Source organism: Sorex fumeus, unplaced genomic scaffold (genome assembly GCF_029834395.1).
Source record: "Sorex fumeus unplaced genomic scaffold, SorFum_2.1 ptg000008l, whole genome shotgun sequence".
Classification (NCBI taxonomy): Eukaryota; Metazoa; Chordata; class Mammalia; order Eulipotyphla; family Soricidae; genus Sorex; species Sorex fumeus.
Genome location: NW_026606065.1, coordinates 69,107,095 through 69,119,604, shown reverse-complemented (window position 1 = coordinate 69,119,604; position 12,510 = coordinate 69,107,095).

Sequence of the window (12,510 nt, the reverse complement as noted above, 5' to 3'; positions counted from 1 at the left end):
TATACTTGAAATTCAGACAGAAGCATTGATGACAGAAATTAGCACTGTCCTCCCGTTGTTCATCGATTTTCTCGATAAATGACTACCAGTTATATGTCACCCTCATAAGGTACTGCCTGATGAAAAAGGAACTGAGGGCCTATAGAAATAATCCCAGTTCCTCTATATGCATACTTAAAAAAAATTTCTCTTGTAACTTTAAATTTTGGGGGTGGAGGAACTTCGTTTTACTCCCTTTAATTATTGTGATATAGCTCTAAAGAATTATTATAAACACATTTGCTGACAATTGGTTAAATTAAAAAAATCTATACAATAAATATTTAAATTGTAATTTTTATTATTTTTTTAAATTTTGGTCTATGCTCAGCTGTGCTCAAGACTTTTGCCTGGCTCTGTTCTTGGGGATCATGACCACCTGTGCTTGGGGAACCATATGGAGTGCAGGGGATTTAATTGGGGTTGGGTGAATGCAAGAAAAGTGCCTAACCCACTGTCTAATCTCTCTGATCCCTCAATTAAACATTCTAAAAATAATATAGGTGCTAGTTTATAGGAACTCAGAGATATATAACACATTGTGTATATATATGTACATATATGCATAAATATTTGTCTACATACAAGCTGATAGAAATATGGTGCTAGAGTTTAAATAGTAGAAAAATGCAGAAAAATGTGATTTAAGTGAAATGGTCTAGGACAATGATGTAGATAGCACAGCGATTAGGGCGTTTGCCTTGCACGTGACCCACCTGTGTTCAATTCCTCTACCACTCTCAGAGAGCCCAGCAAGCTACCAAGAGTATCTCACCCGCATGGCAAAGCCTGGCAAGTTACCTGTGATGTATTCGATATGCCAAGAACAGTAACAACAAGTCTCACAATTTGTTGTGAGACGTTAGTGGTACCCACTCGAGCAAGTCATTGAACAGCAGAATAGTACAGGACAAGTAAAATTGTGATATTAGATTAGATAGGAGGTAATGTTTGAGTAAGACCCTAGTAAATAATGGGCATTTAATAACTAAATAATGCTAGTTTAATATTAGTGCTTTTTAATGTGCCAGTTACAAATATTGACTCATACAATTTTCATGAATATTGTATGAAGAAGGAAAAAAATTATTGATCACATTTTATTTTGGAGAAAATATCCAAAGCAATGCTTCGGAAACATAAAATCACTATTGGTACCACTCAGCCCAACTGGTAAGACCTAATAGTTCAGGGCTCATGCTGGGTTTCTGTGTAGGATTACATCTGTCAGTGTACAAGGGACCATGGAATAAATACGATCAAACCCAGAACCTTGTGTATGAGAGGCATAAATCAGTCTTTTAAATTATCTTCATAGCCCTGTTCCAATTTTATAAGAGCAAAAAAATACTTTATGAAAATTTGGAACTGTTTGAGAGTTTTAGATTCTTTGGGGCCGGGAATATAGTACAGAGGTTAGAGAGTATGTTTTGTATTTGGCTGACCTAGCAACGGTCCCACTCACCACAGGCCTCCTGAATATCCACAACTGTATATAATCTGTGAGTACTACCAGGGTGAACTTGACCGGCTTCAGGTTCAAGCAGTAAATAAGTAAGGTCCAAGAAGCACCATGTCAGCAGGCTCTTCTCTTGAGCCTTTAACCAGTGGGCAAAGTATTGCTGGAGAATCCCTTGGCTCTGAGAGAGAGAGAGAGAGAGAGAGAGAGAGAGAGAGAGAGAGAGAGAGAGAGAGAGAGAGAGACCCCCCACCCGCCAAAAAGAGTTCTGTATTCTAAAGTTTCATCTCTTGCTAACTGTATAGTTTAACTAATATGGTTGCATGATATTTAACAAAAGTGTATATGTAGGAGCTTATAAGTCCTAAAATTATTTATAAATATATATTTTATAATAAATTCTTGAGTTTTTATTGTTAAGTCTTTAATAATGTAAAGTCTGTGTCATTTGACAAAATTGGCAGCTGGTTGCTAAAAATACACAAGATAGACTGAAAACAGTGTTTTGGAATATAGAAATGGTGAGATATATTGGTTGAAAGTTGTGATCTGTCTGAAAACTATTCAAACATTTCTGCTCCAGTGAGTGTGAGAAACCAATAAAGAAATTGTTAGTAAAATTATTCTCATATCTCTATTTAAAACATAACTGTCATCACCTTGTACAGAGTGAAAGTAGAGGGCATATATAATAAAATACAAAAAATCATTTTATAAATAATTGAATTTCTTCATGTATATACTGAGGGTCTGTTCTTGAAATCTCATTATTGTAGAATGGTAATAGCAAAAATGTAGAAGTTAATAAAAAAATGTCTAGCTGAAATGATTAACTTGAATGGTGATGGTACCTCTAATGAGAAAACAAACAAAACAATGGTAAGGATTTTTATTTTTTTTAAGAGTTTTATGTTTTTGGGGGTGAGGGGGTCACACCTGACAATGCACAGGGGTTACTCTTGGCTTTGCACTCAGGACTTACTCCTGGCGGTGCTTAGGGGACCATATGGGAATCGAACCTCGAGTTGGCCGCAAGGCAAAAGCCCTACCTGCTGTACTATCGCTCCAGCCCCAAAAGTGTTTTATGTTTTAAAAGGCCAAAACTGGATGTGATTCAGAAAGTCACACTCCGGAAGATGCTCTATCTGGTGATGTGGGTTGGAAGTTCAATGCCGAAACTAGGGGTACTTGGGTTTAACCAGAAAAAAACGGGTGGTAGTCGAGGTGGTCCTTGTGATCAGGGCATAAAACTCAGCACCTCGCACATCTAAGCCTGGCTCTACCATAATTCTCTCCTCAACTTGGAAATCGTTTTTCAGAAGTTGTTTAATAGCAGAAAAGTTTGTGCATCATCATTGTGAAATCACCACATCTACTTTCTATGCCAGATTGAACATTGTGATAAGAGTTTTTGGTAGACACACATAAGTAGAACATTGTTGTGAAGACACAATTGGAAATATTATTAAAAAAACAAAACATTAGCATGAAGAAGAATAGGAAGAGTAAGCAGAAAAACATGAACTAGTAAGATCACTGAAAAGATATAACTAAATACATTGTAGATATTTAAACAAGACAGTTCCTAATGATATGGAGAAAGTTGCTCAAACCAAAGATTTGACAGCTATTGCAAATGGCTTTTATATTTTCAAGTTCTTTGACAGCTAAAACAGTCAGGTGATGAGGTCATATTGATTTCATGATCTGATAAAAAATAATGTATTTCCTTTGAAAAGATAAATGACTTCCTGGCAGTTAGTACAAGCAATACTATCCTGTGAGTGCTTATGCAAACATAATTTAATATTATATCAGATAATGTATTCAGTAGATTTTTTTCAGAAGAAAAAGCTATGGTCATATTCTATACAGGTAGTTCATAAAAACAATATTGTTTTGTGTACAATAGGAATGGATATTTTCCAACCCAGTGTCATCTTTAAAGAGACAAAATGAGTAAAAATAATAAAAAGAGAAATTAAAGCAGTATATTCAAAAGAAGTTTGAAATAGATAAATACAAAAATAAGCTGGATATGGTAAAAGGCCCTCCCGTTGATCATCGATTTGCTCGAGCGGGCCCAGTAACGTCTCCATTGGAGACTTTGTTGTTACTGTGTCTGGCATATCGAATACATCACGGGGAGCTTGCCAGGCTCTGCCGTGCAGGCGAGATACTCTCGGTAGCTTGCCGGGCTCTCCGAGAGGGGCGGAGGAATCGAACTCGGGTCGGCCATGTTGGTTGCGTGCAAGGCAAACGCCCTACCGCTGTGCTATCGCTACAGCCCGGCAAGCTACTGAGAGTCCGGCAAGCTACCGAGAGTATTCGATATGCCAAACACAGTAACAACAAAGTCTCCAATGGAGACGTTACTGGGCCCGCTTGAACAAAGCTGGATATGAAAATTTGAGAAATAGTAAAAATGATACTTTGAAACAGTAAGTATGCTATAGGAGCAAAACAATAACAGGTAAGTTTAGGAACTTTTTTTTTTTTTTTGAGCAACACTCAAAGGTGCGAAGGGCTTTCCTCCTGTTCTGAATCTAGGCATCTATCATTCCTGGCTGTTATAGGGGAACACATAGGGTGCTGGGGTCAGCTGCATGTAAGGCAAGTGCCTTCCTAACTGTATCTCTCTTTTCCCTCTCCCATTATCATCATTCTTAAACAACATTGCTTTTCTTTTCATTGTTTTCCCAATTATATCTCTTGCTCATTGTAATTGAGGATTAGTTTAATTTTTGAATTTGTGTTATCTTTAAAATCTTCAAAATAAAGCTCTAAATATTTGTATTTCAAATTAGCTTTCTAATCTCACAGGCCTTGAAAATTCAGGAATTTGTAGCTGAGATCAGCACCAGGAGGATTACTTCATAACTTAGAGGCCAGCCGGGTATCCTAGAGGAAAGGGCAGTTCAGATAGAGAAGGGAGCACCAAATAAAGGATGTTTGGAGGATCCTCCCAGGAGGGGAGATGCATGTCGAAAGTAGACTATGGACTGAACATGTTTGCCACTCAATGCCTCTTTTGCAGACCACAACACCCAAAAGGAGAGAGAGAACACTTGGGATTGCCCTGCCACAGAGACAGGGGGGGATGGGGGGATGGGGGTGGGGGGATATTATCCATGGTGGTGGAAAATGGGCACTGGTGGAGGGATGGGTATCTGATCATTGTATAATCGAAACCCAAGCACAAAAAATTGTAAATCTACAACTGTAAAAAATAAAAAAAAAATAAATAAATAAAGGGAAAAAAAAGAAAATTCAGGAATTTATTAATATAGTATTGCCAAATTCCATGTTTATTATTCAGCTAAGAAGTTATTAGACTCAAATTTGAACCATTTTTTGCACCTTTGAAGGTCTGACTTTTTTGTTGATCTATGTTAGTTCATTATGTTTTTGAATATATTGTCTATATTGCACATAGATTTAGATATGCATAAAAATAAGATTTTAAAATTATTGTATGTGAATGTCTTGTCCCAATTGCTAGGTTAATCTGTGTGTGTGTGTTAGGTTTTTTTAAATCTGTTTTTATAGTAGTTACTTTTTGATGTATACAAGCTTTTTAATTTCATGTACTCCTTTTTGCCCATTTATGTATTTTTCCCGACTATTGGAGTTGAATTTCCAAACGCAATTTTGATCTGTGAGGTCCTGTTGTGTACCAACTCTTTTTATGGCTATCTAGATTTCCAAACACCATGTGCTGGAAAATTTTGAAAAACTTGGCACATTAATTACCTTATCTATTCAGAAATAGATTTTGTAAAATTATGAGGTTCTTTTGCTTTAGTATAAGAGGAGAAAATTATGGTTATTTAAGAAGTTTTAAATGGTAAGTTTAAATGGTGAAGTTTTAAATTGATGAGCAAAAAATTAATTTTAGTTGTCTAAGTATATTTCTACAATGAAAGTGATATATATATATATATATATATATTTTGGGGGGTCACACCTAGCGATGCACAGGGACTACTCCTGGCTCATGCACTCAGAAATTACTCTCGGTGGTGCTCGGGGGACTATATGGAAGGCTGGGAATCGAACTCAAGTTGGCACCATGGAAGGCAAATGCCCTACCTGCTGTTATCACTACAGCCCAGAAAGTGGTATCTTAAAGATTATCTGCAATGTTAAAAAAAAATTGATCATAGAGAGAAAGATTGAAATAGTAATTTTAAAAATTAGAGTAGTGTACATCATTATAACTCTGCATGAGTATGTGTTTATTATTTTTATTTTATATTTAATATCCATTATGTAATACATGGACCTTTAGAGTATCAATATTTCATGAGGGTTACTCGGGAATCCCCAAATAGGGATGAAAATTCTGCTATATCACAATGAATATTTTTTCTTATTTGAATTATAGAATATAACTTTTTTCCAAGGTTGGAGGGTCAAAATTCCTTTAATATTCTTTGAAAAATGTATACTCCAAGTACCACTGAAAATGGAAAAAGCATATCCGATCAATCACTTGATAAAATTCCATTAGGTACAGATATCATTTTTGCTTGTAATGTTGACTTAATTTTTTTAATGTACACATATGTACACATAATATACATAATATATACATGTCTAGATATATATGCATGAATACCTATAAATAATGAATGTGAAGATGATATATGCAGTTATACATAAACATGTGTATAAAAGTAGTTAGACGTATATAAAATATTTGTGCATTCTATATTTTTAGTATCAATTTTTTCTTGAGTCAGGGCACTTTTTGCTCACAAATGAATATCTAGATATTTATTATCTTGTTTCCTGATCCATAAAATTTCTAAATTGCTAGTGTTAGAATACATATATATGATGCAATTTTTAGTTTAATAGCATAAACTGAGGCAAACAATATAATTTTTGGTAAACAGAAAATATTCTTTAAATGTCTAATAATATTATACTTAACGTTGAAGGGTGATTCATGTAAAATAGTTTTTATAAAACCATAAATTTGCATGTCTGAATATAGATTTTTGTCAATGATTTGGCAATTTGTTTTATAAAGAAAAGATATTTTAGGCAGTGATCAGTCCCATAATACTGAGAGCTACTAAGGCACCGCTTGTGTTCTGGTGCCAATGAAGACACCAATGCCATGCTGGGTAGTACTGGGAGGGATCATGGGGAGGCAATGCAGCGATGGGGATCAAACACAGGCCTTATTAGATATGCTATGTATGTGCACTGCCACTATGACACATTCCTAGTCTGATTTGCTGACAACTTTGTGGCGAGAAAACTAGATGTGTGGTTAGACTCAAAGAGTTAAGATGTTTCCTGACAGTGATTTTAATTAACTAAAGGGTTATATTATACAAAGTATTATTCTTATGTCTGAATTCACCAAAACTCTGAGCTAGAATTAATTCCAGCAATCATTTTAACTTGTAGTTAGGTAATAAATCTTTAATACCTGTGGTATACTCAGATATTTTAAGCAACATAAAGGAATAAAAGGAACAAAGATAAAATATTTTCTTAAAATATATTAAAATATACAGACAAATTAAAGAGATTACTATAAAAATATTGTAACTCCAATTAGAGTATAAAAAACAATTGCAGTTGTTCAGAGTCATCTGAAATCTTTATTTCCAATTAGTCATCTAATAAGTATCCACTCATAGGTAGTATTAAGATGTTTTTATGCAGACAAAAGGAAATGATGGCTAGTAACATCATTGGTAATCTGTTTTTATATTTCTTTTACTTATATTTTCTAATGCTAAAATAAAGTATGCATTTTAACCTTATAACATTTCTAAAAGGTACACATTTTTTCACAGTTCAAAGCTATAAAATTGTTATTTTTATAAAATCTATAGACTACTTAATAAATACATTAAAATAATTTGAATAGATTTATGAGAAATTCTAATTTTATGTATGTTATAAGTAATGTTGATTGGGCAATGTTTCCAATATCTCATCCTGTGAAACTGCCACTGTATTTACAAGTTATTTAAACTTTGCTCCTGCTAAAAGTGAGACATTTCTGTGTTCATATTTTTTTGAATTCTTATTAAAATGAAAAGTAGGGCATTTGCCTTGCATGCAGCCGACCCGGGTTCGATTCCCAGCATCCCATATGATCCCCCGAGCACGGCCAGGAGTAATTCCTGAGAGAAGAGCCAGGAGTAACCCCTGTACATCGCTGGGTGTGACCCAAAAAACAAAAATAAATAAATAAATATTTTTAAAAAAAGTGAGTCATGATCAAGCTAAGAAAATCACTAAGTATACTTTGAAAGTTTTATGTGCCCATCTGGAAATCCCTTTTAAATTCTTAATGAAATAGATACATTTGACTATATAACAATTTTAGGACAGTGTCACACATATAAACCTGTATACTCCAATTACATTTCCAAAGTGTGATTCATTATGGTTCTTTGTTCAAAATTTACATGAATCTCCCAACTATAGTATTTATCAGCAGTGTGTCATTCTCTTACCAGTGGTGAGTGTTGCTCAGGCAGTGCTTTTGTTGTCATGGCAGTGATGGATCATCAGTGTTCAGTGGAAGACCTGTAATTTGCAAAGAGAATGATAGGCAGCATTGAAAATGCACTGCAGTGGCCTTTTCTAGGTGAGTTTCAAATTTGAGGTATGAGAGTTATCTTTCTTTAAGGGTTTTTTTTTTTTTTTTAGTCATCACACCAGGTTTGACGTTTAGTTCATAGTGTATAAATGAGATTTTTGAATTTTGTTCTTCTTGTAATCAAGTTTCAAATATTCCACTTTTTTCAAAGGATGCTAAAACTTACTTAATCAGAATGCAGTTTGGGGGTCTATGCTCCCTCAGTGCAAGTCTGGGTGCCAATTTTAATTTGTGCAATTATCTTTTTTTATTTGATTTGTCTTGAGGACTGAACAAAATAGGGGTGGAAGAGAATTTTCATTTGATGGGTGGTTAGTATCATCTGTCTGTGCACAAGACTTACTCCTGGCTCTGTTTTCAAGGATGGAGCTCATGAAATAACATCTCCATATGCAGTAAAGAGACTAGAACCAGGGTGGGCCCCATGCAAGGCAAACCCTACCACCCCATAATCCCTACCACCTCCCTCCCCCCAACTAAACACAATATCCTAAGAAACCATGTCTGTTTTTGGTTGCTCATTATTCACTCATAGACAAAATCAGTTACTCTATAATCTAAAATTGAGAATTATCTCTATTCTAATTAATCTTCAAGATGTAGAATTAAAATTCCTTGAAAAAATTAGAATTAGAATTTTGTATGCATCTTCTACTGACAGATCTAATTTCTCCTCATAATTTCTGCAGTGGATCAACTATTCAGTTACAAATTGGTAATTTATAACTGTTTTGCTCAATATGAAAACTTTATATCTAGTACATAATAGTCATTTAAAAATATCATTGATTACAAATCAAGACATCACATTTTTATAGAACAACAAGTCTAATTGTAAACATGTTTGGCTATTTAACCTTCCCATGACTGACTCTTCCCCAAATAAATGTTGAATTCACAAGAGTGAAAATAAATGTTAAATGCACCTAAATTATAAATATCAAATTAAATATCTTATATTTAATGTCTCTCATGGAGCCTACACAGTTCTATGCATACACAGCAGAATATCTATTAAGTACTTGATGTATGGTAAATATTTAATGGTAAGAATAGTTGCATAAACCATTATTATAAATTAACAAACAAAAGAAAACATATAGTACAAAACATTAATTCTGAGCTTCTATGTTAATTTGCATTGACAAAACCATGATATACCCCCAAGCGACTTCTCTGATTTGACAGATGTGTCCCTGATTTGAGTGGAACATTTCTATAAAGTGGGACGTGTGAGTACTATTTTAAATTGCTTTCTCATAGACCCTGAAGCAGTCATAATTTTTAGTTACTCTGGTTTCTCTAGCTCTAAAAGTGAGTAGCAATTCCTGCCATCCATATAACTGAAATCCATGATCTTAATAAACTGAATGCTATTAGTTAAAAAATTACGAGACCACGAAAAGTAATTCAAAGTGCACAAGACAATTTTTTGTCATTTTCTAATATGATCTTTGTTAAGTTAACATGAAATAACCTATCACTCATTTCCAAACCCAGCTTCCAAATACTGGGTACCAAAGTATGACATGCTGTGCAAGCAAATGACTGTAATATAATCAGAGTAGGTGTGATATTGTGGGTACATAAAAAGTACAATGAGTGTATAGAGAAATAGCTAAACAAATCTCCTGGGGAAAAATAGTGTTCAGACTTTAACTTGTGTATTTCAGTTTCAGATACACATTATAAATACACTCATGACAGTTTGATTGTAAACTTGTGGAATATAAATTAGTTGATAGCAGAGAAAGGGAAATCACACCTGGTTTTACATCCCCATGCAAACAATTAGTCATAGAGATCTCCAACAGGGTGCCAAAGGGATCTATGCTTGTCTTAGTTTATAGATTTTTTTTAATTAGATGGCAAGAGACAAACTTTGATTATTAAATTTGTAGGTGACACAAATCCGGATATTGCAAATGTTTCAGGGATAGAATGTATAGTAAACATTGCCAGAAAAAAGTCCAAAAGTTGAGGTTGAGATCAACAAAATGCAATTGGGTTAATATGAAGTGTTGTGTTGCTTAAAATTTTAACCCAAATTAAGAAATGTAAGTTTGAAAGTTTCTGAATTTATAAACTGGTAAATAAATCACTGTGAGTGAATAAAAATGAATTCCTGAAAATTTATATATATATATGTATTATTAAATTAGAATGCAGAGAATAAAGAGAATTATATGAAAAAATCATGGCACTAAAAATGAAAATGATGGTTGCTCATAGTTCTTTTAACTATATCAAATAAAATATCATTTTAAAATATGCATAGTTCCAACAAAATCAAAGTGAAGCATGACAAAAAATCAGGTTGTCTTGCAACTGAGTTTGGGGTGTTGGTCCACTGCTTTGCTGTATTGGTTTAGTGTTTCTAAGAATTTTTCAGTGGAGTTTTTAGGAATTCTTTCATTTTCTTTCCTTGCCTGAGTGCGGTGGCAGGGACTTTCAAAACTGTAATTATTAATAGTGGAGAAAGTCAACATTCTTGCTTTGAGTCTGATATCAGCAGGAATGTGTTCAGTCTCTAACCATGGTGTATGATGATGATAGCGTGTTGGCTATAAGCAGCTATTACTATCTTGAGTTACTATCCCTTTTATTCTATTATAAGTAACTTAAAAAATCTTAAGTACTTGGAAATGCACATATGTATTAGCATAAATAATTCTCACACCTTTACCAAAATTTCTTGTGTTTTATAAACAAACATTTAAGTTTATTGCAACCCTATCACTGCATCACTGTTATCCCATTGTTCATTAATTTACTCGAGCGGTCGCCAGTAATGTCTTCATTCGTCCCAGCCCTGAGACTTTAGCAGCCTCTCCTTACTCGTCTTTCCCAAAACTGCCATACTGGAGGCTCTTTCAGGGTCAGGGAATGAGACCTGTTATTGTTACTGATTTTGGCATGTTGAATATGCCACAGGTAACTTGCCAGACTTTGCCGTGCAGGTGGGATACTCTCCGTAGCTTGCCGGGCTCTCTGAGAGGCATATAGATAGATAGATAGATAGATAGATAGATAGATAGATAGATAGATAGATAGATAGATTTCCCTCCATAATTTGTTGCCTACTGTCTGAACCCCATCAAATATGGTGTGGTAATTATGGAAAATGGGTAGGGACTGTCTTATTATGTGTCGTGTGGTCCAGGAATATGTTCACTCATATGTGAGGCTCGACGAGCATGTGGAAAGTGGTCTGGAGTGTGGCGGCAGTTGGAGTCGAGGTCAGCTGCCAGGGCTGGGTCCCTTGGGGTGGGGAGGACTCTCACCCGCCCCCACTCTGGGGCTTCCCGAGTGAAAACAGCCTGGCACGGAGTCCCTGTAATCCTATAACTCATAATAAATTAATATGTTTTAGTTTGGGGACCTCACCTGAGAGCACTCACGACTTACTCTGGCTAAGTGCTAGGAGAACCATATGTGGTGCCAGGGACCCTACCAGGGTGTATCCATACAAAGTAAGTGCCCAATATGCTATATTATCTCTTAGGTCTGTATACTGGATTAAATCAAGTCTATTTTGATACTTTGATCCTGATACTGAAATTGTTAGCTCGATCTTTTAAGTGTATATCACTTAAAGTTTGAGTAATTAGAACTGAAGACATGAATTTACCCTGTCTCGTGTCCCCTTATAAATATAGTCATCAGTTTCTCTCAGTCTATACTTAAACTAATAGTACAGCTATTTCTTTGATCTGTCACTCTGGTTTTCACAAAGGACTGTTTTTGATATATGTTGCCATACCACCTGCTAGGTATTTTTCCTGCAATATTGTTTAACAGTATTTTGAAATGAATGATGAAATAGTTTCTTTTTCAATAAATAAATGTTGTCTGCTAATGATCAATATTTTTACTAAATCTAGATATTTACAATCCAACCAAGGAAACATCTACACCATAAATTTTAGCTTTCACAGTTGAAAAGTTTCAGGCCCAGAATGTTCAGTCACTTTCTTTTTCTTCTTCTCTGTACAAAAATATTGTCAGTTGTGATTTTTCAGCACTTAACAAATTCTCAGATATTAAATCAGTCAACTCAGGTATGTATTGTATGTGAGTTGACTGATTTAATTAAAACAAAGCAGTTACAATGGTCTGTATCATCATTCTATTCCCTTTAACTATATCTTGTAAGCTTTCTACATCATTTTATTTGACAGAGAATATGGAAATAAAGTAATAGAAGCTTTAATTTAGATCATGAAATACAGTTGAAACAAATGATTTAAATACAAGGTCGGTTATTAATTTAATTTCTTTCTAATATCTAGAAAACAAACAAAACAGTCCTCCATTTTGTATTACAAAAGTCTAACTTGTTCTCAACTACTTGCTAGCCCCCAACCTAAAGGCTTCC